This window comes from Gymnodraco acuticeps, unplaced genomic scaffold, assembly GCF_902827175.1.
Source record: "Gymnodraco acuticeps unplaced genomic scaffold, fGymAcu1.1, whole genome shotgun sequence".
NCBI lineage: Eukaryota > Metazoa > Chordata > Actinopteri > Perciformes > Bathydraconidae > Gymnodraco > Gymnodraco acuticeps.
Window position 1 is genome coordinate 74613 of NW_022990424.1, and position 26776 is coordinate 101388.

Here is a 26776-nt window from a genome sequence, read left to right on the forward strand (position 1 = left end):
TTATTTCTCACAGGCAAAATATTCCTTGAGGGGAGCGAAGAGGTGGCGGATGACGGGCACGCTCCACGAACTCCCCGACACCTTCTGCCTCTGCTGCCGGGTCATGTTCCTCACGTCCGTGTAATGTTTGGGGAAACCAAAGATCCTGGAGAAGAATAAGGGACCAGATCTCATCAGTCAAAGTCTCAGGGTGTTACATTTAGATCTGCAACAATATATTCGATTATTTCTATCAACAGAAATATGACTAACATAATGAACACATAAGTGTTTATGAAAATAAAATAAATAATTGAAAGCAGGGAAGACCAACACAGTCTTCTTCTTGTCATTTTAGTGTGCAGCACATTTAGCTTGTTACAAATACACAATCTTTAATACATCTATAAAGATGCTTACTTTTCCAGTTCAGTGATCCAGAGGCCGTCCTCCCTGCCGTTGTAGAGGACGGGCAGCAGAGACGACGGTCCTTTGCCCTGCCTTAGAGAGTTTGAATTGGTAGTGATCGTCCTCACCTTGGTGACCTGGAATAAAAAACACACAGAGTGATTATTTGTATCTTGATGAACCCTACAATCATATTTGTTTTTTGTAAAAATAAAGTCACATTGAGCAAAATAACGAAATGTGATGCAGCAGGTTCAGTCACTGACCCTGGCTTCTCTTCCGATCTCTAAACAGTCCTGCAGAATCAGCTTGTCGTTCTGGGACGCTATGATGGGCCTGATGGGGGGGAAGACATGTAAGAACATATTAAACAAAGCAATGAGACAGCAGTTCAGAGCAAAGAAAGGGCAACAAAGATAATGAGTAAAAACGATAGAATACTTATGTGTTAACAATAACATATGACTCTTATCAAATACATAGTCTGACATAATTAGTTGTGAGTTATTCAACCATTATAATTTATGTTTAATTGAAAGTCTCACCTGCTCATCCCCGGGATGTTTCCCCAGAAGTATCGTGCTCTGTGAGCAGGGCTAACTTTGACTGCATCCATCAGCACCGGGTTGCACTGTTGAAGAATCACATAATCACATAAATCCTTGTTGAGAAAAACACTAGAAATATGAGGACAGCAGGAAGGGAAAGAAATGAGAAAGGTAAAAAGAGAGCAAAAAGTAACAGTAAGAGAAGGAACTAGCTCAACATAAAAAGAAACCAAATGTTGCCCACCTCGAGGAAGCGGCAGATGTTGACTTTGTCATGTGTGTTCATGAAGAGGACATTCTCAAAGAGCCAGAAGAACGGCCTGGGGTCTTCCTCCTTGGGCTTCAGCAGCTGGAGGATGCGGTAGTACTCAAAAAACAGCCTACCACTGCCCTCTGCAGGAGAGAGGAGGGGATTACAGCAAATACATTGACCATATGTGCAATAAATGATTATGCAGTTTAACTTGGCATTTCTAATTGTTGACATCGAATGTATTTAGTGCTGAAACACATACAACAGTTGGAGGTCAAAGAGGAACACAGAGATGGTTTGGTTCAGTATTGAGTCAAGCTATATCAAAAAAGATATGATTCAAGTCAACAACAAATGAGAACTTCAAACAAAAGACAAAACATTGTTAACTGTGTGAAAGGTTGCAAATGTACAGAAAATGTACAGAAAATGAACATACGTGTTTCTGGGTGATGAAGCGGGCGTCTCCAACGTGGATGATCTTCCCGTCGTGGTTGACGGTAGCCACTGCAATCAAATCCTCACAAATCTCTGAAGCATAATATTAGTCTACTTTGAAGCCGAGATCCTTCAGCACCAGGTAGCCTGAACAAATACAGAAAGACACACATAAACATGCTGTAAGCCTGGAAAATAATCAGGAAGACTTGTAAAATCAGAGTTTGAATGAGATTAAGGACCAGGTTTCCCAAATGCCTGTTAGGGCAAAGACAATGCTAAAATCAATCTTATGAACCTTAATTAGTTCACACAGTGTTTTTCCTGTAAACATTGTAACTGAAATGAATTCGAAATGATCAGAGATGATTGATTACAATAAGAGGAGCTCAAGAACCTGCCAGAGAACCCCACAAATTCTCATTTCTAATGAATACTTATTTTTGTTGTTAAGTTGCCTTTGATTTGAAGGAGAAAATATTTAATTGAGAAATTAGAAAAATCTCTCTACTTCTCCTCCAGTTTACAACACATTCGCTTTTTCCTGTATATATTTTTATTGTTTACAGAAAGTTAAATGTGTGTGTTCACTAACCTGTTGCTATGCCATCAAACAGGGACAGAACTTTGATCGGTCTCCTCAGGTTTGCAGGGATGGACGGGTAAACACGGTGAGGCTCCTACAAGATTAAAAAAAAAAACACCAACGTAATATTAAAAGGAGATTTGTCAAATCATTAACTTGTTGATTGACAGAAAATGAATTGGTAAAATATAACTACATATATAACTGTTAGACATGAACAATTGTTCAAACAAAAGCTCTGTAGATCACTCACAAACTCCATGGCACTGTTGTTGGCGAATAAATCCTGAACACGGATGCTCCAGTCCTCTCTGGGAATCAGAGCGCCGTGCGGTCGGTGAGGCTGACACAGGAAGCAGATCCACGGATCCAGCTCCTTCAACGAATCAAACGTCCCCGCACTGACCAGGATGTCCATACAGTCCGTGCAATAGGATATGCAGATGGAGAGGTAGAGCAGAACGGGTTGGAAAGACAATTAATGAAGAGTATAAAATACCTTTATATAGGGGTCTCTCAGACTAAAACACTTTGTATTCGTATAGCCACAAGTTAAAGAGTTCTTGTTGCCTTAACTTCATAACTTACGATAAGATGAGTTCAAAAAAAGCGCCTACCACTGATGTTGTCTGGCTAATTCAATCATACTTAAATCATAATAAAATCTCACTTTATGATGCATTAACTTGGTGGTTGGGATGATCCACCATGTTCCAGAAGTAAGCTTTAGCAAGATTGTAATATCTTATTATTAATGTCTCTACTGGATAAATGTGTTGCGCAAAGCATGCAATTTATGAAAACATATTTTATAAGTTAGCGCAACTACAGGGGGTAAAGAGCATATGATGCCATTGACAGGCAACAAAATAAAACGCACCTTGATTCAAATGACATATTTCTTAGGTTTGAACATAATTTTAAACATGTTGGATGTAAATACAGAGCTCGCCTACATTGGTCTGGTCGTTCTAAGATATTTTAATGCAGATGTGTTACACACTGTATTTCACTTTTAGACAAATAAAGAAAACCTTTTATTTATATAGCTAATAATACTTGAGAAAGAGATGAACCAACCAACCTGCAGCAGCTGTCGTTGCCACACATTATGACCTCCATTCCGTAGCAGCAGATGGTGCAGTAGGACTGATATCCATCTTCATCGTACCGATACAGAGTTTCTGTTAAGTTATTCTACAGGGACACAGACAGCATCACAGACACTGGTTAGGGAGGGTTTAACAGAGGTAGAGCTCAGCAGAAAGAACAGTGCAAATGCACTTTGACCCCTCTGAAAAATCTATTCGAATAATGTGTTATAGGGAGGATACGAATGTTTCTTCCTTTTTCACACATATTCACAGTACAATGGTAACTGCTTGTTCGAAACATAAAGTCAAGTTGATGATTCCTTACTTTACACTTCACACAGAGGCTGCCTTTAAAAAGAGGGTGAAATATCTCCACGTCTTCAGTACCACAGCACAAACAAAAGCCTGCAGACAAAACACAAACAAAGACTACATTTAAAAGCATGCCTTTCATGTTATACGATAAATATGTTTCAAACCTTAGAAATCATATAAACCTAATAATAGATTACAGGGCCGGCCCTAGAGTTTTGGGGGCCCTTAGCGAGCTTTGGCTTGGGGGCCCCCCTCACTCTATGTTAGCATAAGCACACATATTGTATAAATAAGCATGTAAACACTGTGGACTTAACCTCCTCTAGGGGGGTCCTCACCTCATCAAGGGGGGTCCAGGGGCATGCTCCCCCTGGAAGATTAATTTTTTTAAATATTGAAGTTCAAAGCATCAATCTGGTGCACTTTGAGAGCAAAATTATGAGATCTATGGATACATCTCTCAACACCCATATGAAACAGAACTGTAAACAGATTTTTCTTTATGGATATTTTACAAATCACTTAAACTGTGTTCTTGTTTTGTCATATAGTATTTCATAACTGTTTTTCATTTATTCTCTCTGGCTGTCCATCTCATAATGTTCACATAGAAACTAGCTGTCAATAGGAATATCATTCAGAAGAATTATAATTTCTTGCAAAAATCTGTCACAAAAAGAGGTTGTACATTTAAATTCAGGTGTTGTTATGGCAACGTCAGTGGCCAGACAGCCACATTTACTGCTGCAAATACGTTCAAACATGCTGTCGACACGTAAAGCAGTGGCAACTATGCCACTATTTCAGCTGACTTTTTCTCAGAAATACTGTCACATAACATCCATATATTTCAGTGCTAGGTTGATGCTTAGATAAGCTAACTATGAAACACTTTAACTGACAGGACTCAGGATCCACTGTGTACTGTAAGGTAGCTTCTAGCTTCATGTCGAACAGTAAGTCAAAATTTCCCAGAGAGCTTTCTTTGAAATCACCAGGTAACGCTAAAAAAACATAACATTTAGATTGTATAACAAAGTGTTTATTTAATATATCTGGCTAGCTATAGCTACTTGCTAACGGTTTAGCTTACCCCCGCGATTCAAAGTAACGTCAAAGTAGCTGTAATGTATGCTTTGCTTACATGTTCGCATTACTTGGAAGTATACTGACATTTACATACCTTGTTTACCTGGCTCAAGTGGTGGCTCTGGGGTTGTTGTGTGAGCCACCACTTGAGAATTGTCGTATTTTTTAAGAAAATGTTTTCTTATGTCCATCTTCAAAAACTCTGAGTCCCACTAACAGTTTATTTTAAACATTGTCACAGCTCACAGGATAGGTACCTGTCAGCCAATAAGACAGATGTGTATTTCCATTCAACTCTCAGGTTGGTCTGGTGCAGAGCCCTAGAGAGATAAGGGCTCTGGTCTGGTGTCTTGCCTCTGTTGCATTCACTGAACACGGGAAATTACATTCCTGCCGTCCTCTCTTTTGTCATGATGAGGTTCAGGTAAAGCACGGTTAATGTATTATATTATTGACTCAATAATATAATACATGACTTTGAGAGTAGGCAATCTAGGCATATTAGCACAATTAATTAAACATACTTATCACGGCGGCGGTGTACTGAGATTTTTTATTTTTTTTTGCTTGGGGGCCACTTGATTGATTGATTGATTGAAAAGTTTATTAACAGCTTGTATATTGGGTACAGTACAGTACAGCTCAAAACATACAATTGTTAAGGGGATGCAGACCAGAGAAAGACTTTCGTCTTGTTTACATCAGGGTCCCCCATTTCCAATTCATCATATCATTTAAGACATATTTGACATACAGATGGCTTATTTACAATTTACATACAGGTGGTTTTTTACATACAGATTGCTTATTTACAATTTTCATTTTAGATTTCGTTCTAATACATCCTAACCGGACATTTAAGACATACCAAGTCTACAGATATACAGTTAGTAACAGAGTCTAAAATGCGAGTATATACATAGATGGGGGGGGGGAAGCTGTCCATTGTACGACAGGTTGAGATTTGTACCATTACCGGGGCCAGTTTTGCAATGCTCTCCCCCGAAGGTGCTCTTTAAGAGAGGTTTTGAAGGTAAGTATAGTTTTACTTTCCTTCACAGTTGTGGGAAGAGCGTTCCACCTTGATGTGGCATAATTGCGAAACGTGTATTCCCCCTTTTTTGTGCCAAATCTGGGTTTCATATGATTTGTGGAGCTCCCTCTGGTGTTATGATCATGGTATTCCTTGACCTTTGGGAAGAATTTTGACATGTACATGGGTACCATAGAGGTGTAGTGGATCTTGTAGACCAGGCCCATTGCAAGTAGCTGTACTCTGTCGTCTACTCTAAGCCATCCTAGGTTGTCAAAGTGGGCAGAGGTGAGGTGGGTTCTAGATGAAAGGTCAAGCAGTAGTCTGACCAGTTTACTTTGCGATGTTTGAATTTTTATTTTTAGCGCCTTGGAGGTGCTATGGTACCATGACGTGCAAGCATAGTCATAGTACCCTTGAATGAGTGCTCCTGCCAGAGTTTTCAGGGTGTTTTTGTTTACCAGAGAGGAGATCCGGTATAGGAATCTAGTTCTTTGATTGACTTTTTTTTATTACATTGGATGCCATTTTGTCACAGCAGAGGTTTGCCTCAAGAATAGATCCTAGGTATGTAATTTCCTTCTTACTTGTGACACCCACTGCAACTGAGATGTCGTCGGATTTGCTGAGATTATGTTTCGAACCGAAGAGAATGGACTCCGTTTTACCCAGGTGTAATGATAATTTATTATCGGCGAGCCAGGTGCAGATTCTGCCGAGCTCGGAGCTGAGGGTTTTTTCAACCTGCAATCTGCTCCTGTCAGAGACCAGCAGGGCTGAGTCGTCCGCGAACAGGAACAAGTTGTAGTCACATGCTGATGACATGTCATTTACATAAATTAGGAACAGTAACGGACCTAATATGCTTCCTTGTGGAACACCACAGCTCACTGGGAGGGGGGGGGACAGAGTACCGTTTACCTCCACCATCTGTTCTCTCCCCTCCAGGTAGGATTGCATCCAGCTCACCGATAGTCTATCAAAACCAATTGCTTTTAGCTTGTCAATCAGAATGGGGTGATTGACAGTGTCGAAAGCCTTTTGTAGGTCCAGCATCACCATGCCGCAGTATTTGCCCTCGTCCACCTCTTGTTTGATGTGGTCGCTCAAATAAAGAAGGCATGTGTCAGTGGAGTGGGATGTTCTAAAGCCAGATTGAAATTCATGGATTCGTTTCTTTTCCGCGAGGTACTTTTCGACCTGTTCATATACTATTTTTTCCATGACTTTCGAGATGGAGGTAAGTATAGAAACAGGGCGGTAGTTGACTGGGTCCAATTTGCTGCCCTTTTTGTGCAGGGGGGTTACTCTTGCAATTTTGAAGTCTTTGGGTACTTTTCCCTGTTTTATGGAGAGGTTAATTATGTGAAATATGACTGGTGAGATGGCGGTTGTCTCTGAGGAATTTGGAGGGGATATTGTCGTGGCCAGTGGCCTTGTTAGGTTGGAGGGCGCTCAGTTTAATGAGTACCTCTGCTGTTGTTACCCTTGCTAGACTGAAATCTTCTTTGCGTACCCCTAGGTTTTTGTAGTAGGTCATGATGTGATCTACTCCAAAAAGCCCTGAGTGGGAGGGTAATTTATTTAAAAGAGTTGTGGCTATGTTTGTGAAAAAAATGTTCAAGTACAGTACTTGGCCACATCCAGTTTGTCTGTGCCTGTTATCTGTCTTTATGTTTAAGTTAGAAAATCTCGTTTTGAGTTTTTTACTGCAGCCAAGCTGGTTATTGAGTAATTTCCAAAGTTCACGGGGTTTATTTTCCTCAGTTTTGACATTGATGAAATTCTTTTTGGCAGTTTTGATCATGGAGCTTACGTCATTTCTTAGTCTGTTTCTTTCAATTTTTAGTTCAGTCACGTGGGCCTGGAGTTCACTGCTGGTGCTTTTGGAAAGCATTGACTGACTTTTATGAAACTCAGAGCATTTTTTGTCTCTGGTTTTCATGGCGGTCAGTATGCCGGAGTGCATCCACGGCTCAGCGCGATTTTTTTACCCTGGTTGTTCTTAGGGGGGCCAAATCATTGAGTATTGCAGAGAATTTGTTTTTGAAACCAAGCCATGTTTCTTCAACTTGTGTACCACTGAACTCATCTGACCAGTCCAGGCTCTCCAGTTCTAGGTTAAAGGCCTCGCTGGAGTAGTTTTTGAGGTCTCTAGATATGACTGTTTTGTGACAGCCGGCCCTTTGTTTTAGCTTTTTGCGGGTACAGAATATCATATAATGATCACTTAAACCGCATGCTATAACCCCTTTACTGGAGATCCTGGACCTGTCAGAGGTCAGAATGAGATCAATGGTAGTTTGTGTTGTTTCACATACCCGGGTGGGTTGGGTGATTAGCTGGCTGAAGCCGTGCAGATCACAAATCCTACTGAAGGACTTGAAGACGGACGTGTCTTTACGTTGCATATCCGTGTTCCAGTCTCCAATAATAATTGTCTCTACATCCCCCACATCAGCCAAACCAACACATCCTCACTCCCAGATCGGCCTATGTTGACGTTATGTCAAGTCCCCTGTCGGCTTTTTCCAACGCAAGGGGGGGGCCTTAGCGTCCATTTTCAACGCAAGGGGGGGCCCTTAGCGTCCATTTACAGCTTTCCGGGATGTCCATATGCTTCTATGGACGCTCATGGAAGCACGGCGTTCGTTTGTGTCGACTGCCCTTAAAGGCAATGTGAGCGTCCATTCTCATTGGATAACGGAGAATTGTACACCCGGAAGTAAGTATTCCCCTTACTGTCGATTGATTTTACAGTGATATCTGCACTACTCATCGACTAAAAAACACCAGATTATCCTTGTTAATTACACAACATTGATTGGTTTAAATTGTGTGCAATGCTTTTGTATTTTTCCCCTTCGATTCGGAGAAACAAATATTTGTTCGGAGTAAAGGATGGCAGAAGACACTACACTACCCAGAATCCCCAGCTATCGTTTGGACTACACCATGTGCTCTGTTTGACAAACCCCGTGATAGTCCTCAAGCTCTGTGATTGGAGAGTGTGCTCCGAGAGTTACGCCGAGCCTCGAACAGCACTTGAAATGGGATGGAATCACGGCAGACTGTCCAAAACTGGATTTCAACGGGTCCACCGCGCCCCCCCCTGTACACAGAACTACACATGCTGGCTATTCTGTTTCGCAACATGTTCTCTATCTATGGCACGTCTCTACTGGGAGTTGTAGTTTTAAAAGACGTTTTCGTATTTCCCATAATAAGAAGTTGCCAGTATTAAACTGTGTACATCCCTGGAGGTTTAGGGGATAGGAAACACTCACATTTAAAACATATAATTAATAAATGGGTGAAAATTGCTTGTGCCCATAATGGGCAGCATTAATATATATACACACATGCCAGCTAAGGTCAGAAGAGCTTTATTTAACAGCTGGTCTTATGTTTGTGACCCCTGTTGTTAATTGATAACATTACATTACATTAATTGATAAGCCTGAAACATGCACTTGTCAAGGTTCAGAGGCACATTTTGCAAATATGGCAGTAGCCATCGATCAGCTTAAGATAAGATATACTTTATTGATCCCAAATTGGAACATTTGCGTTACATCAGCATGTGTAACAGTTAAATATGCAGTGGTGTTTATTTGTAAATCATTTAGTATAATCACACAAATTCTGTGTTTATTGATTGTTCAATACCGGACAAGGCCGGAGATGAAATATCTATACATACATCTTATAAGAGTATAATACATTATGTATAATATCAGTTAAAATAAGTGCTTCAACATAGTTAACATTGCTGGAGGTATGCACAAATATTGATAGATGTCTTGTAATGCACTATTGAGGAACCTGCGACCCAAGTTTTTCATTCAATGCATAACTACACCATAGTTGTGTAGGCCTATATGATAATTATGTCAATAAACCTTAGAAAATCATGAAATCTTGAAAGGGATGTGCAAAATAGTCATTATATACAGTCTTTAATTAACTATTAGTAGAGAATAACGAGTAATGAATATACCTTATAGGGATCCTATTAATATCTAATAATAAAAATAATGAAATTCAATAACATGCTTTAACCACTAGGTGTCCCTTTATATCAGCTGTGCACCTTTATGGTGTAAATACAGCCTATCTACCAATTGGATCAAATATAAAAGTCAGCCGAATTAGTGTTGATACTGCAAGGAGACGTATTGTGTGAAAATAAATGTAAGATGTTGTTTAATGGCTGATATATTTATGATCCACGTCACGTTTTCAGTTCCTCATGTTTGTCGAGAAGTCTTCTCATCAGGGCTCTATAAATACAGAACTACGGCAGATATGTAATATTTAATGCAGCCGAACCGTGTATTACAATGCCGTTATGTGATGACTTCCAAAGAGAAAAGCAAGCACACTCGGAATAAAGTATTATTTAAAAAAAAAAATGTTTTCGGTCTGTTTCCGGTATTTGTTAATGATGTGCTCTGAGATGTGAGACTGGAATTGCACAGGGGAAAATAACGTAGGCTAGGGCTGTGCAATTAATCGTATTTTAATCGCGATTACGATTATGGCTTGCGACGATTAGGAAAACAGCATAATTGACAAAATACGATTATTTTGCTGGGTGCGCTTTCGCCCCTCCCTAAAAGCCCACTCGGCCACGTGGGAGTGACATGTGTTGTGAGTGTTCAGCGCAAGCGAAGATGTCAGAACAAGAGCAGCAACTAGTTAAAAAGAAGGGTCGCGGGGAGATTCCCAGTCGATCGCGAGATGTGTCTAAAAATAGAACAACAATATTCTGTGTTATCGTTAATGTCCTGTAACATAATGTTCCCGTGCCAGAATAATGCACTTGAACGCATCAAAGCTTTGTGATTGGCCGGCCTCACCCCATGTGTCCGGGCGTGGCTGGTGAGCAGTGCACTAGTTCGCTGACGTTGTCCGTGTCAACAGCATGGATGGTCAACAGGAGTGACAGTCCGCACGCACACAAGACCGCAATTATGGCAGAAGCAAAAAAGCCCAAAATATATAATTTTCACTCCAAGTGGGAGGATCATTATTTTTGTATCTATTCCAATTCAAAGTCCATCTGTCTCATCTGCAATGCGAGCGTGGCTTTATCGAAGAAGGGTCATTTAGGAGCGGCATTTCAAAACAGTGCACGAACGCTACGAGACGGAATTCCCTCCTAATTCTGCCATACGCTCCAAAAGGGGAGGGGCCTGAAAGGACAGCAGCCCATTTTCACCAGGCCCAACAACAAGAGCAAGGCTGCTGCTACCAGAGCATCTTATCGTGTCAGTCACGTTCTTGCGAAACACATGAAGTCTTTCGGAGACGGCGAAGTTGTGAAAGAAGCATTCCTGGAGGCTGCGACGCGCTTTTGTGGGACAGTAAAAATAACAGCAGCATTTCAACAGGTTTTTGATATAATAAAAACTAAATTTAAATACCGTTATTAATCTGCTGTAAGTTTTAGTTTGTTTAAATTTATTCATGATAATTATTGTACAAAATGGTATAAGAATGCAAACATTAAGATCTGTTCTGTTTAAATTGATTATAGTCTATCAGTTCAGAAACTAGTGTTGCTTGCATCCTATTTTAAAGGCATTTCTTTTTATACTCTAATAAAATGCAACAAAAAATGGGTTTGATTCTATTAATGTTGTCTTTTTTATTGCACTGTTGCTGCAGCAGATTACTGTGTAGCTTCAGATCTGAGTTGTCTTATTAGTAAGCCTAATTTATACTTTTGTAGCAACACTATTTTTATATAATGGCAAAGAAAGGGTTCTTCAGAGTCTTTTCTTTTTTTCCTGTGTCATATGTGGCAGCACTGCCACAAGTTCCTCTTCAGAGAGGGTCTTCAGTAAAGGTGGCAATATTGTCACCTGCCTGCGCTCATCTCTGAAACCAGACCATGTAAACAGCCTGGTATTTCTTGCAAAAAATCTTTAAGAGATGACATGAGCAGCCCTACCAGCATTTGCCATGGTGGCCAAAACATTTTTATTTGGTCTTAAATTGTAGTTCAACATTTATTTCCTGTTACTTCTGGACCATGACGGTTGGCCAGCCTTAGTAGTTATACACATACCACTCTCGTCTCATTAGTATGCATAGAAAGTGACAGGTCACACCTCTAAGCCCCGCCGGAAGTCCCGCCTCCATAAGCCCCGCCCCCTCCATAAGCACCGCCCCTTCCGCCGGAAGTCCCACCCCCACTTCCGGTTTTCAAAATAAAAATAACATGACATTTAACAACCATGAGAAAAATAAAATGCTGCCCCCTGCCGGTTTTCAAAATACAATTTGAAAATAATTGTAAAATGATCAAATAAAAAATGCTGCCCCTACCGGTCGCCCCCGCTTCCGGCAAAATAACATGAAATGTAACAACCAGGAGAAAATAAAATGCTGCCCCCTACGGTTTTACAAAATAATAATTTTATAATGAATCACATATGCATAGGATCAATGTCCCTGCCACCTAGTCACTTCCTGTGCGCCTGTATACAGCAGTATTGACGGTAACTTACAAATACTTGCAAATAACATGAAATATAGCAGCCATATATTGTAAAAGTACTGTCAATCTCACTAACTCTCTCTCTCTGCTTTTCTCTGCCGTGAAAAGTTTGGTGAACAGTCTGAAGACAAGTCAAGACAAGTGTGGGGGCATCATAAAACCCCCGACATCCTCTGCAGGCAAATGGTGGGGCGATGGGAGGAGGGAACACACACACACACACACACACACTTCCCCCGCCCCTCACCCCTCTCCCGTTCAGGATGTTTCTTTTCAAGTTTTTGTGAAACTGCTAAAGAAGTATTTGTTTTGCAAAAGAGGTTATTTTCAAAAGATCTTATTTAGGTTTTAATAGTGATACCTAAGGGTATTCTCTTTCAGTATATGGATTTGTGAACTAATGTGTAATTACTTTTATTAACTATAATTGCACAGGATCATTCTAAGAAGAGTGAGAGGGCTAATGAGCCAGCACCATACCTCCTCTATGCATTTTCTTGACCTGTATCTGATCATGAAAAACTTGACTCTTTTAAAAAAAGTTATTTTTCATCTATCATTTTCAACCATGCAGCAAGAGATCAAATTTAAGAATAAGTAATAGTTTGTCACGATTTTACGGGAAATAGTCAGTGCGCAATGTCACATCTTAAAGACAGCTTGAACTGGATAAATGGTTAGTCTTTTTTCAAAACATACCGTACGTTCTGCATGTTAGTATATTTGGTCAATCGATTTAGACCCTACTGCCCTCAATAGGGAAGTCACGCTTTGGGAAGAGGTGTTTCATTTCACAGATCCACCTTGATTTGTTGTTGTGAGGGGTGAAGGAAGAGGAACGGGGGAGGAAAATTCAGAGGATGAAGAAGTAGAAAACATAACTTGTTTTGTAAAACGGTCAGCACGTCAGTTTCAAGAAAGATGTTTGCATACATAAAAAAGTGTATCTTACAGTTCCTTTTGTGAGAGAATTACACACAAATCTGCAGAGTGTCACTAAAAAGTTGTAACACAGGGACTGACATTCTGTATGGGGTTTCACACGGACACAAAGTCTACTTCATTATCTACTTTTTCAGCTTTTATACACAAAAGTGTATCTTTCAGTAACCTTCTCAGAGAATTTAAACATAAATCTGTCAAAGATTCTTAACGAAATCTACGGACACAAAGTACTTCATTATCTACTTTTCAGCTTTTATACACAAAAGTGTATCCTTCAGTAACTTTCTCAGAGAATTTAAGCACGTCAGTTTCAAGAAAGACGACAATAATTAGTAGTTAGACATTTTGGATATCGTGCGTTCTGGCAGTACTATTCCGGTCATTGGGAAACTTTTTGGGACCCATTTAAAACCATTTAAAAGAGAATTTTTCTCTGTCGTTCTTAATGCAAAAACAAATCATCTCTACTCCCTTTGGGTGAAGTCCAGGAATGTTCTCGGGGGGAGTGGACACTTGCTGTTACATGGCATAAAGCTTTTGCAGTGTGCCAATACATTTATAGTTTCCCTAAAGCTCCATACATTTACACATATTGACTAATGACTCAGCACATGAGGGGTAAATACAAAACAAATCTAAATATCACCAATTATTCCAGAATGTGACTAGAATAGAGTCTAGAGAATGGACCCAGGCTTTGTCTTCAGCCACCAACTAAATAGGGGCGTGCTTTATTGAATCACCAGTATGTTACTCACCATTGAAGACAGTGTTGAGGGGGGCAAGCAAAGTGTACTCAGCGGCAGATTGCATGGAAGCAGAAAGGCCTAGCTCAGACACCATGTCTCCAAAGGTTGACTGGGAACTTCCAACCAGTTCCATCACCTGTTTAGCTTGAGGCACAAAGGGAATTTAAACACCATTAAAAATATGGATTACAGAAAAACAATATATGTAGTAAATCGGGTAATCATTAATAAGGGGAAAATGTGCAAGTCTAACCTGAGTCTGGCATGAGCACTTGATCAATAAGGTGGATGACAATGTCCTTCTTGAGCACCATCTTGATGCCATTGACTGTTAAACTCTCGCCATCACAGCCTTGAAATCAAAGTAACGCTTCTAAAAACATATATTTTAGAAAAGTAATGTTAGTCATGTCAAGTTATCAAGACTGCTGTGTTTCATCGAAACAGTGTACAGAGCAGAAAGGGGAACATTTGTCGCCACATTAACATACCGACTCCTCTATCAGTTTTTGCATACATAAAAAGTGTATCTTACAGTTCCTTTTGTGAGAGAATTACACACAAATCTGCAGAGTGTCACTAAAAAGTTTTACACAGGGACTGACATTCTGTATGAGGGTTTCACACCTGAGCTGCTGGGGGGAGGGCGTTGAAAAGGGGGTGAGTATGTTTGGCTCTCTGGTGTGTTAAGAGTCACAGTCTTAAAGAACAATCTGGTCAGAAAAAGTACTTAACTTTCTACCAATTGTAAGTTGTCATACATATAAAAAAAAGTAAGAGACTTACTGTTTCCTTTGTGAGAGAATTACACATAAATCTGCAGAGTGTCTGTAAAAAGTCTCAATCTCAAAAACTGCAGACGCCTCAAGGAGAGAGTTGAAAAGATCCATGCAGAGTTGGGGGAGAAGAAGAAGACTAATAACCAGCAGTTGACTGAAGCCAGGGACTTTTTTCTTTAAAGTAAAATAAAAAATGGGAAACTACTATGCAAAACGCTCTGTATATATTGATCAGAATGTAGTCAATACCCTTGTAATAAGTGTGGTGATGAGGACGATTGAAAACAGAACGAGTAGTGACCCCTGTGTAAACAGAATGGCTGAAGTTTGTAAACTGGAAGACATTTTAGATATCGTTCGTTCTGGCAGTACTATTCCAGGTCATTGGGAAACGATTGTAAACGAAACATTTAAAGTGGTCCTGGAATCTTCATTTTCCGAAACATTCTGTAACATTATCTCAGAAATGAAACAAACATCAAAAGTGTATCATGTGCTATCAGTGTATGCGCTGTTTGTAGATGTAATGCATCTCTGTGTAGAAAGCAGCATACACATGAATATTCTGACTGAAGTGAAAAAACTCCATCACGATATCTCCAGTAATATGGGGAATTCTAAGCTGGAGACGGTCCTGCGGATGTTGCAATCAGTATAACTATTTGATTTTTGTGTGTGAAAAAATAAAAAAGTGTTTTTTACATTTAAAAACTGTTGTCTTCATTATAGCAAGGGGGAGCGTGTCTGATACATGTGTATTACAGTCCTTCTTTTTGTGTTTTTCAGTGTTTTTCTGTGTGTCTGTACACACAAAGCACAAATCATTTCAAACAAACCCTGAATCAAATTTAGAGAGGACCATTAAGAGTCAGAATCTTAACAAAATCTACGGACACAAAGTACTTCATTATCTACTTTTCAGCTTTTATACACAAAAGTGTATCCTTCAGTAACTTTCTCAGAGAATTTAAGCATAAATCTGCCAAATGTTTCAAAAACAGCCTTGTTTGACTGAAATAGCCTCAAAATCACAAACTGCCATTAAGAGTCAGATGCTTTTACGGAATCTAATAAAACAGAGTATTTTCTACAGATGACTCCTCCCACTCAACGCAATAAGTCCCATCCCACTCAGCAAATCATATAAAACTAAGGACCCCCACTAAGACGACCGTTGAAAGTAGCCATGAATCTGAGAAAAACCAAGTCTGATGTAGCCTCCCCTTATTATCACCAGGATAACGGATATGGGCTTAATGACTGGATGTTACAAAGTAGGGGAGAGGATGTTCCCGAAGAAGAGCCCTCCTCTATATCATATCCATGTAGGGTCTTTAGGACAAAAGAGGACCACGATAACATGACATATGAAGAATATCTTTCTTTAAAAGATGGTATTATAGATAACCTTTATAGAAACAGTATATCTCATACCACTCGCCAAGATCGCAAACGACAATTAGCAGAAAAGAAAAGAAAAAGTAAAGAAAAATGAAGAAAAATGAAAAGGAGAAGAAAAATGAAAAGCAAACGCAGAATGCGAATGAAAAGAAAAGGACGGAAAACCAAAAAGACAAAACGAAGGAAGGTGAAAAGAAAAAGGAACAAAGTGAAGAAATGTAATGGTGGTGTTGTTGAGTCATTACCGGATCATAATAATCTTATAGATCATCTACCGCTAACCGACTGCTGCGAATGTGTTGAACAAATACCAAAAGCAATGGCAGAGCTTTGCTTCAATATAATGAGAGAAAAAGCACGATACTGTGGAATTGCCCAAATTGGTGACAGTGCCAGAACATGCATTAAAAGACTGTTGGAGGATTTCTATTCTAGTGTCGGTTGTCATTACATCGAAGGATATGCCAAAACGTGTGACGACATAGACAAAGCTTTTGAAGACAATTATATGGTACCTGTCCTTACAGCTAAACAAATCCTACGCCAGGTATTCAACAGACCACAAGAAGCACAAGAAGCCCCAGAAAGGATTACATTCAGAGCTAATAACGGTGAAACCGAAGAAGAAGCAAAGCAGATTATAATCGTTGCGGGTGAAAGGATAGATAATTTGCATGTGATGTTAATGCATTTATCTGATATAAAAAATGCATTTGTTTACTTCCAAGAAACCCCTAAACATCTACTTGGGCAATGTGAATTGAACGATAAATCGATCACTGTCAATGAAACGCGGAGAGAAGCAGCAGTGCAAATCGTTAAGTCTATTACCTTGTATGCACTACGGCATTAACTTGGTAAAATGTAATGTGTTTTTTATGAGAGTGTGTTGAATGTTGTGTTTTCAATTAAACAACCATTACAAAATGAAAATGTGTTTTATTTTTTCTCTCATATATAGTAATAGTATTGTAAACGAAACATTTATAATAAATCTTCGACAGGCTGCCACACAGCCTGCAGTCCGTCACCCCGACCCTCAGTATGTGCACTAAAGAATGGGCAAAGATTACGGCTTTTTCGGTTTTCTAACTACCATTAGGCGTCTAAAAAAGAGTTGGTTTTACTGAGGCACCATATTGATTTTTGCTCCACCACAAATGGAGTCATTTTCTTGACCATAAGGACCTGAGATGTGCAGTAATTTATTTGTAAGTGGGTACACTTACAAAATATGCAAGGGATCAAATACTTATTTCCTCCACTATATTTGACTCTTCACTTGCTGTAACAAATATGCATTTCCTCTCTGTGGGACGAATAAGGGTATTCTGATAATTCCTCATACATACTCCTTTAAACCATTTTTTAAAAGTTAAGACATTCAATGGTAACCTTGTTAACAGAAGTGGCAATAACAGAGTGATATTGACTTTTAGTGATTTATTTATTATGCACTTTTTCCTGCAGGTGTGGCTTGAGGAAGGAACACAGCGGCGGAGGAAAATGCCACAATGTCAATTTGGGTACATGAGTCAACCACCTTAGGTATAAAGGCAGGGTTGGGCTTCAGCAACACTCTCGTTTGCCCCGGGGCAAACTGAGTGCACGAAGAATGTACAGGCAATAAGGCTGTAAAACTCCTGAGCTCTGTGAAGTGTTTTCACTTAGGACTGAGGACCCAGGGTTAGGTTTAGGGTTTTCATTGCCTAAACAACGCTGTTGTGCATACAGTATGTCAATACAACTTGGTATGTTGAATTGAAACTTGTGTATATGTTGTCCAACAGTATAATCAACCAGTGCTGCTATAAGCTGCCATCACGTCTCCCCCTGCCACGGAGCTTATAGCAGCACTGGTTGATTATACTGTTGGACAACATATACACAAGTTTCAATTCAACATACCAAGTTGTATTGACATACTGTATGCACAACAGCGTTGTTTAGGCAATGAAACCCCTAAACCTAACCCTGGGTCCTCAGTCCTAAGTGAAAACACTTCACAGAGCTCAGGAGTTTTACAGCCTTATTGCCTGTACATTCTTCGTGCACTCAGTTTGCCCCGGGGCAAACGAGAGTGTTGCTGAAGCCCAACCCTGCCTTTATACCTAAGGTGGTTGACTCATGTACCCAAATTGACATTGTGGTATTTTCCTCCGCCGCTGTGTTCCTTCCTCAAGCCACACCTGCAGGAAAAAGTGCATAATAAATAAATCACTAAAAGTCAATATCACTCTGTTATTGCCACTTCTGTTAACAAGGTTACCATTGAATGTCTTAACTTTTAAAAAATGGTTTAAAGGAGTATGTATGAGGAATTATCAGAATACCCTTATTCGTCCCACAGAGAGGAAATGCATATTTGTTACAGCAAGTGAAGAGTCAAATATAGTGGAGGAAATAAGTATTTGATCCCTTGCATATTTTGTAAGTGTACCCACTTACAAATAAATTACTGCACATCTCAGGTCCTTATGGTCAAGAAAATGACTCCATTTGTGGTGGAGCAAAAATCAATATGGTGCCTCAGTAAAACCAACTCTTTTTAGACGCCTAATGGTGGTTAGAAAACCGAAAAAGCCGTAATCTTTGCCCATTCTTTAGTGCACATACTGAGGGTCGGGGTGACGGACTGCAGGCTGTGTGGCAGCCTGTCGAAGATTTATTATAAATGTTTCGTTTACAATACTATTACTATATATGAGAGAAAAAATAAAACACATTTTCATTTTGTAATGGTTGTTTAATTGAAAACACAACATTCAACACACTCTCATAAAAAACACATTACATTTTACCAAGTTAATGCCGTAGTGCATACAAGGTAATAGACTTAACGATTTGCACTGCTGCTTCTCTCCGCGTTTCATTGACAGTGATCGGTTTATCGTTCAATTCACATTGCCCAAGTAGATGTTTAGGGGTCTCTTGGAAGTAAACAAATGCATTTTTTATATCAGATAAATGCATTAACATCACATGCAAATTATCTATCCTTTCACCCGCAACGATTATAATCTGCTTTGCTTCTTCTTCGGTTTCACCGTTATTAGCTCTGAATGTAATCCTTTCTGGGGCTTCTTGTGCTTCTTGTGGTCTGTTGAATACCTGGCGTAGGATTTGTTTAGCTGTAAGGACAGGTACCATATAATTGTCTTCAAAAGCTTTGTCTATGTCGTCACACGTTTTGGCATATCCTTCGATGTAATGACAACCGACACTAGAATAGAAATCCTCCAACATTCTTTTAATGCATGTTCTGGCACTGTCACCAATTTGGGCAATTCCACAGTATCGTGCTTTTTCTCTCATTATATTGAAGCAAAGCTCTGCCATTGCTTTTGGTATTTGTTCAACACATTCGCAGCAGTCGGTTAGCGGTAGATGATCTATAAGATTATTATGATCCGGCAATGACTCAACAACACCATTACATTTCTTCACTTTGTTCCTTTTTCTTTTCACCTTCCTTCGTTTTGTCTTTTTGGTTTTCCGTCCTTTTCTTTTCATTCGCATTCTGCGTTTGCTTTTCATTTTTCTTTACTTTTTCTTTTCTTTTCTGCTAATTGTCGTTTGCGATCTTGGCGAGTGGTATGAGATATACTGTTTCTATAAAGGTTATCTATAATACCATCTTTTAAAGAAAGATATTCTTCATATGTCATGTTATCGTGGTCCTCTTTTGTCCTAAAGACCTTACATGGATATGATATAGAGGAGGGCTCTTCTTCGGGAACATCCTCTCCCCTACTTTGTAACATCCAGTCATTAAGCCCATATCCGTTATCCTGGTGATAATAAGGGGAGGCTATATCAGACTTGGTTTTTCTCAGATTCATGGCTACTTTCAACGGTCGTCTTAGTGGGGGTCCTTAGTTTTATATGATTTGCTGAGTGGGATGGGACTTATTGCGTTGAGTGGGAGGAGTCATCTGTAGAAAATACTCTGTTTTATTAGATTCCGTAAAAGCATCTGACTCTTAATGGCAGTTTGTGATTTTGAGGCTATTTCAGTCAAACAAGGCTGTTTTTGAAACATTTGGCAGATTTATGCTTAAATTCTCTGAGAAAGTTACTGAAGGATACATTTTTGTGTATAAAAGCTGAAAAGTAGATAATGAAGTACTTTGTGTCCGTAGATTTCGTTAAGATTCTGACTCTTAATGGTCCTCTCTAAATTTGATTCAGGGTTTGTTTGAAATGATTTGTGCTTTGTGTGTACAGACACACAGAAAAACACTGAAAAACACAAAAAGAAGGACTGTAATACACATGTATCAGACACGCTCCCCCTTGCTATAATGAAGACAACAGTTTTTAAATGTAAAAAACACTTTTTTATTTTTTCACACACAAAAATCAAATAGTTATACTGATTGCAACATCCGCAGGACCGTCTCCAGCTTAGAATTCCCCATATGACTGGAGATATCGTGATGGAGTTTTTTCACTTCAGTCAGAATATTCATGTGTATGCTGCTTTCTGCACAGAGATGCATTACATCTACAAACAGAGCATACACTGAGAGCACATGATACACTTTTGATGTTTGTTTCATTTCTGAGATAATGTTACAGAATGTTTCAGAAAATGAAGATTCCAGGACCACTTTAAATGTTTCGTTTACAATCGTTTCCCAATGACCTGGAATAGTACTGCCAGAACGAACGATATCTAAAATGTCTTCCAGTTTACAAACTTCAGCCATTCTGTTTACACAGGGGTCACTACTCGTTCTGTTTTCAATCGTCCTCATCATCACACTTATTAAAAGGGTATTGACTACATTCTGATCAATATATACAGAGCGTTTTGCATAGAAGTTTCCCATTTTTTATTTTACTTTAAAGAAAAAAGTCCCTGGCTTCAGTCAACTGCTGGTTATTAGTCTTCTTCTTCTCCCCCAACTCTGCATGGATCTTTTCAACTCTCTCCTTGAGGCGTCTGCAGTTTTTGAGATTGAGACTTTTTACAGACACTCTGCAGATTTATGTGTAATTCTCTCACAAAGGAAACAGTAAGTCTCTTACTTTTTTTTATATGTATGACAACTTACAATTGGTAGAAAGTTAAGTACTTTTTCTGACCAGATTTTTCTTTAAGACTGTGACTCTTAACACACCAGAGAGCCAAACATACTCACCCCCTTTTCAACGCCCTCCCCCCAGCAGCTTAGGTGTGAAACCCTCATACAGAATGTCAGTCCCTGTGTAAAACTTTTTAGTGACACTGCAGATTTGTGTGTAATTCTCTCACAAAAGGAACTGTAAGATACACTTTTTATGTATGCAAAAACTGATAGAGGAGTCGGTATGTTAATGTGGCGACAAATGTTCCCCTTTCTGCTCTGTACACTGTTTCGATGAAACACAGCAGTCTTGATAACTTGACATGACTAACATTACTTTTCTAAAATATATGTTTTTAGAAGCGTTACTTTGATTTCAAGGCTGTGATGGCGAGAGTTTAACAGTCAATGGCATCAAGATGGTGCTCAAGAAGGACATTGTCATCCACCTTATTGATCAAGTGCTCATGCCAGACTTGCACATTTCCCCCTTATTAATGATTACCCGATTTACTACATATATTGTTTTTCTGTAATCCATATATATATATATATATATTTTTTTTTTTTTTTTAAAATGGTGTTTTAATTCCCTTTGTGCCTCAAGCTAAACAGGTGATGGAACTGGTTGGAAGTTCCCAGTCAACCTTTGGAGACATGGTGTCTGAGCTAGGCCTTTCTGCTTCCATGCAATCTGCCGCTGAGTACACTTTGCTTGCCCCCCTCAACACTGTCTTCAATGGTGAGTAACATACTGGTGATTCAATAAAGCACGCCCCTATTTAGTTGGTGGCTGAAGACAAAGCCTGGGTCCATTCTCTAGACTCTATTCTAGTCACATTCTGGAATAATTGGTGATATTTAGATTAGTTTTGTATTTACCCCTCATGTGCTGAGTCATTAGTCAATATGTGTAAATGTATGGAGCTTTAGGGAAACTATAAATGTATTGGCACACTGCAAAAGCTTTATGCCATGTAACAGCAAGTGTCCACTCCCCCCGAGAACATTCCTGGACTTCACCCAAAGGGAGTAGAGATGATTTGTTTTTGCATTAAGAACGACAGAGAAAATTTCTCTTTTAAATGGTTTTAAATGGGTCCCAAAAAGTTTCCCAATGACCGGAATAGTACTGCCAGAACGCACGATATCCAAAATGTCTAACTACTAATTATTGTCGTCTTTCTTGAAACTGACGTGCTTAAATTCTCTGAGAAAGTTACTGAAGGATACACTTTTGTGTATAAAAGCTGAAAAGTAGATAATGAAGTACTTTGTGTCCGTAGATTTCGTTAAGAATCTTTGACAGATTTATGCTTAAATTCTCTGAGAAAGTTACTGAAAGATACACTTTTGTGTATAAAAGCTGAAAAAGTAGATAATGAAGTAGACTTTGTGTCCGTGTGAAACCCCATACAGAATGTCAGTCCCTGTGTTACAACTTTTTAGTGACACTCTGCAGATTTGTGTGTAATTCTCTCACAAAAGGAACTGTAAGATACACTTTTTTATGTATGCAAACGTCTTTCTTGAAACTGACGTGCTGACCGTTTTACAAAACAAGTTATGTTTTCTACTTCTTCATCCTCTGAATTTTCCTCCCCCGTTCCTCTTCCTTCACCCCTCACAACAACAAATCAAGGTGGATCTGTGAAATGAAACACCTCTTCCCAAAGCGTGACTTCCCTATTGAGGGCAGTAGGGTCTAAATCGATTGTCCAAATATACTAACATGCAGAACGTACGGTATGTTTTGAAAAAAGACTAACCATTTATCCAGTTCAAGCTGTCTTTAAGATGTGACATTGCGCACTGACTATTTCCCGTAAAATCGTGACAAACTATTACTTATTCTTAAATTTGATCTCTTGCTGCATGGTTGAAAAATGATAGATGAAAAATAACTTTTTTTAAAAGAGTCAAGTTTTTCATGATCAGATACAGGTCAAGAAAATGCATAGAGGAGGTATGGTGCTGGCTCATTAGCCCTCTCACTCTTCTTAGAATGATCCTGTGCAATTATAGTTAATAAAAGTAATTACACATTAGTTCACAAATCCATATATTGAAAGAGAATACCCTTAGGTATCACTATTAAAACCTAAATAAGATCTTTTGAAAATAACCTCTTTTGCAAAACAAATACTTCTTTAGCAGTTTCACAAAAACTTGAAAAGAAACATCCTGAACGGGAGAGGGGTGAGGGGCGGGGGAAGTGTGTGTGTGTGTGTGTTCCCTCCTCCCATCGCCCCACCATTTGCCTGCAGAGGATGTCGGGGGTTTTATGATGCCCCCACACTTGTCTTGATTTGTCTTCAGACTGTTCACCAAACTTTTCACGGCAGAGAAAAGCAGAGAGAGAGAGTTAGTGAGATTGACAGTACTTTTAAAATATATGGCTGCTATATTTCATGTTATTTGCAAGTATTTGTAAGTTACAGTCAATACTGCTGTATACAGGCGCACAGGAAGTGACTAGGTGGCAGGGACATTGATCCTATGCATATGTGATTCATTATAAAATTATTATTTTGTAAAACCGTAGGGGGCAGCATTTTATTTTCTCCTGGTTGTTACATTTCATGTTATTTTGCCGGAAGCGGGGGCGACCGGTAGGGGCAGCATTTTTTTATTTGATCATTTTACAATTATTTTCAAATTTTATTTTGAAAACCGGCAGGGGGCAGCATTTTATTTTTCTCATGGTTGTTAAATGTCATGTTATTTTATTTTGAAAACCGGAAGCGGGGGCGACCGGTAGGGGCAGCATTTTTATTTTCTAAAAATATTTTAAAATTTTATTTTGAAAACCGGAAGTGGGGGTGGGACTTCCGGTGGAAGGGGCGGGGCTTATGGAGGGGCGGGACTTCCACTGGAGGGGGCAGGACTTCCGGTGGAAGTGGGCGGGGCTTATGGAGGCGGGACTTCCGGCGGAAGTGGGCGGGGCTTAGAGGTGTGACCTGTCACTTTCTATGCATACTAATGAGACGAGAGTGGTATGTGTATAACTACTAGCCTTCAACGTTTAACTGAGTGGAATATGTTGAATATGTTTTACCAAAATGTTGGCTATATGTTAAGGAGTTCTCAGTAGGTTGTGACAGTGCACTGCAACATATTTGATTTCATTTATTTGGGTCTAATTTATTTTTATTTATCATATTAATATATGTTTAGTATGGTTTTGGAAGTGCGCTCCAACACATTTATTGATCTTGTTTATTGGTAAAATATTATTTGTTTTAAAGTTCAATAAATGGTCAATGAATAATCGTCAAAATAATCGTGATATCAATTATTGACCAAATAATCGTGATTATGATTTTTGCCATAATCGCACAGCCCTAACGTAGGCTATCTTTAGATGCGGATTTTGTTAAACTAATATGTTTGTGCTGTGGACCAACACTATACATTGACGGGGAAGGGGGTAGCAATAAAGATAACACCATTAAACAGTTACACAACATAACAGAAATAATATCGATAGCAGCGTCCCTAGCAACCACCTTGGTAACAATGAAAACGTTATGGACGCAATTTCCTGAAGTAATCTTCGTAATAACTAGCAAACTAAAGATCATGTACATCCACTGCACACATAATCTGACATAACAACTCATATTTCTCGCATCAAATGACATCAAAACGCATTTTAATGGCCAAACTAACTTTAAAATAGGCATTTTCCACCGAGAATAAAACGAAGTTCGGCCATGTTTTCTTTTTCTGCAGGGAGAAATGTGAAGATCACGTGACGTCAAACAGAGCACATGGTGTAGTCCAAACGATAGCTGGGGATGTCGCTTAATGGGTCGGGCCGGCTCCGATAGATTACCTCACATTCATTGATATAGAACTGTGCACATAAAATCGACAAATGAACTGCTCACTTCAATATTCTCCGCTACAAAATCAAAGAAACTAATCACATCAAAAAGGACATACAACATGCCTAAACTCACCCTCAATTTCCAGCTTTAAGTCCATGATCTTACGGATGGCCCTCTCTGTAAGGAAACAAATAAAATCAATATATCAAACACAAATCTAGTACTCAGATATATGTATACAATATAATTTATTTTAATATTATTTTTGTTTGTCACTAATGTTCCTCAATTGCTTCTATTTATACCGTTTTAATTATATATATTTTACATGACCTGTTTTACATCTGTGAATGAGAAAGAAAGATTTAGATTTACCTCGGTGTTTCTGGTCCGGCTGTGTGTATGTGCTCGATGGATGGTTGACTTTATTGTACGTTTTAGCGTAGTCCCTCGTCTTCTCATAATCCGGTGACACATCATCATCAAAAAGATCATCAAACGGACTGAATTTCTTCTTCTGCACCTTCCCTCCTTTACTCCCTCCCTTACCGCTCCCTCTCTCCTTTTCCAATATTCCTCTCCAGTCATTCCTCTCCCCCTCCCATCCTCCTCTGGACACCTTCTCTTTCGCAACTCCGTTATTGGATTTTCCTGCAAACTCAAATCCTTCTTCCAATGTTTTTCCATTTGCAGGTCTGTGCACTGAGTACTTCTCCAGCGGCAGTCTGTTTAAACAGATTGACACTTCTTTCATCAGAGTGCTGAGGATGTTGCTCTTGCTGCTTATTGGGGGTGAGGAGCTGATGGCCGTGTGAGAGGAGATGACCTTCGAGAAGAGTTTCTTCTTCACTGTTACGTGCCGTAGTGGGTGTTTGTGTGTGTGTCTTTATCTCTCTCCCTCTATATTGTCTCCAGGTGCAGCCTCTTCCTCCAGGTGCAGCTTCTCCTCCAGGTGCTCCCAATCACCAATCAGGGCCTCCATAAAGGACCTGAGAAAAGCTGCAGTCGCTCTCCCCTTCTCCTCTGGCTGCATGGGTGCTGCAAGGTGTCTCTGTCTCTGTGTGGGACCTGATTATATTTTAATTTGCTTTGCAAGTTGGCTGGTAAGCCCGTTTTCTGCTTGTCCATCATTGGTAATTAAACCTCCCTTTGTGGCTTCAGAAGATCAGTTTCCGCTCTTTTTTTCTCGTGCCTGGTCATTTCTGTGCTTTGTTACCCCTTCGTACCCCTAGATTAGGAGGGAACGTAACAAATGGGGGCTCATCCGATCTTTGAGACAAAGAGTGAGTATTTGTTTGTTGTGTTATTGTGTTTGGTGGTGAGCAGTAGTGTATAAGTGAAGTCTCTTACTGTTGAACAGCTTCCTCAGTTTAGATAGGGGAGTGTCTAGCTGGGCTGAATCAGTCCTTCCTTCAGGCACTAATTTATTATTCTGCCTTTTTTATTTTCGGGGTAATCCTGGGTGGGGATTTATTCCCTGTTGGGGCAGGGTCGGCGTCATGGGGGGTCATTCGCGGGCCATGCCCCCCCAAATGAGTCACTGTGCCCCCCCAACGCAGGGTGGGCAAGCCTTGCCACTTTGCCGTTTTGTTCTTTTTCTAATCATATAAGTGAAAACGTTTCCACTAAAGGTTTTTTGTGTGAAATACATCAGAAATAAATAATACAAATATAAAACACAGCCTGAGGTGTGCTCACTGCTGCTCTCTGATTGGTGTGTTGCTTGACCAATGACCCCCGACCTTT

The 26776-nt window shown here is 39.6% G+C and overlaps 1 pseudogene; it reads right to left on the minus strand.

Annotated features, from left to right (window-relative positions):
* On the minus strand, nt 1–25784 carry LOC117551918 (annotated as a pseudogene).
* Between the last annotated feature and the right edge of the window lie 992 nt (nt 25785–26776).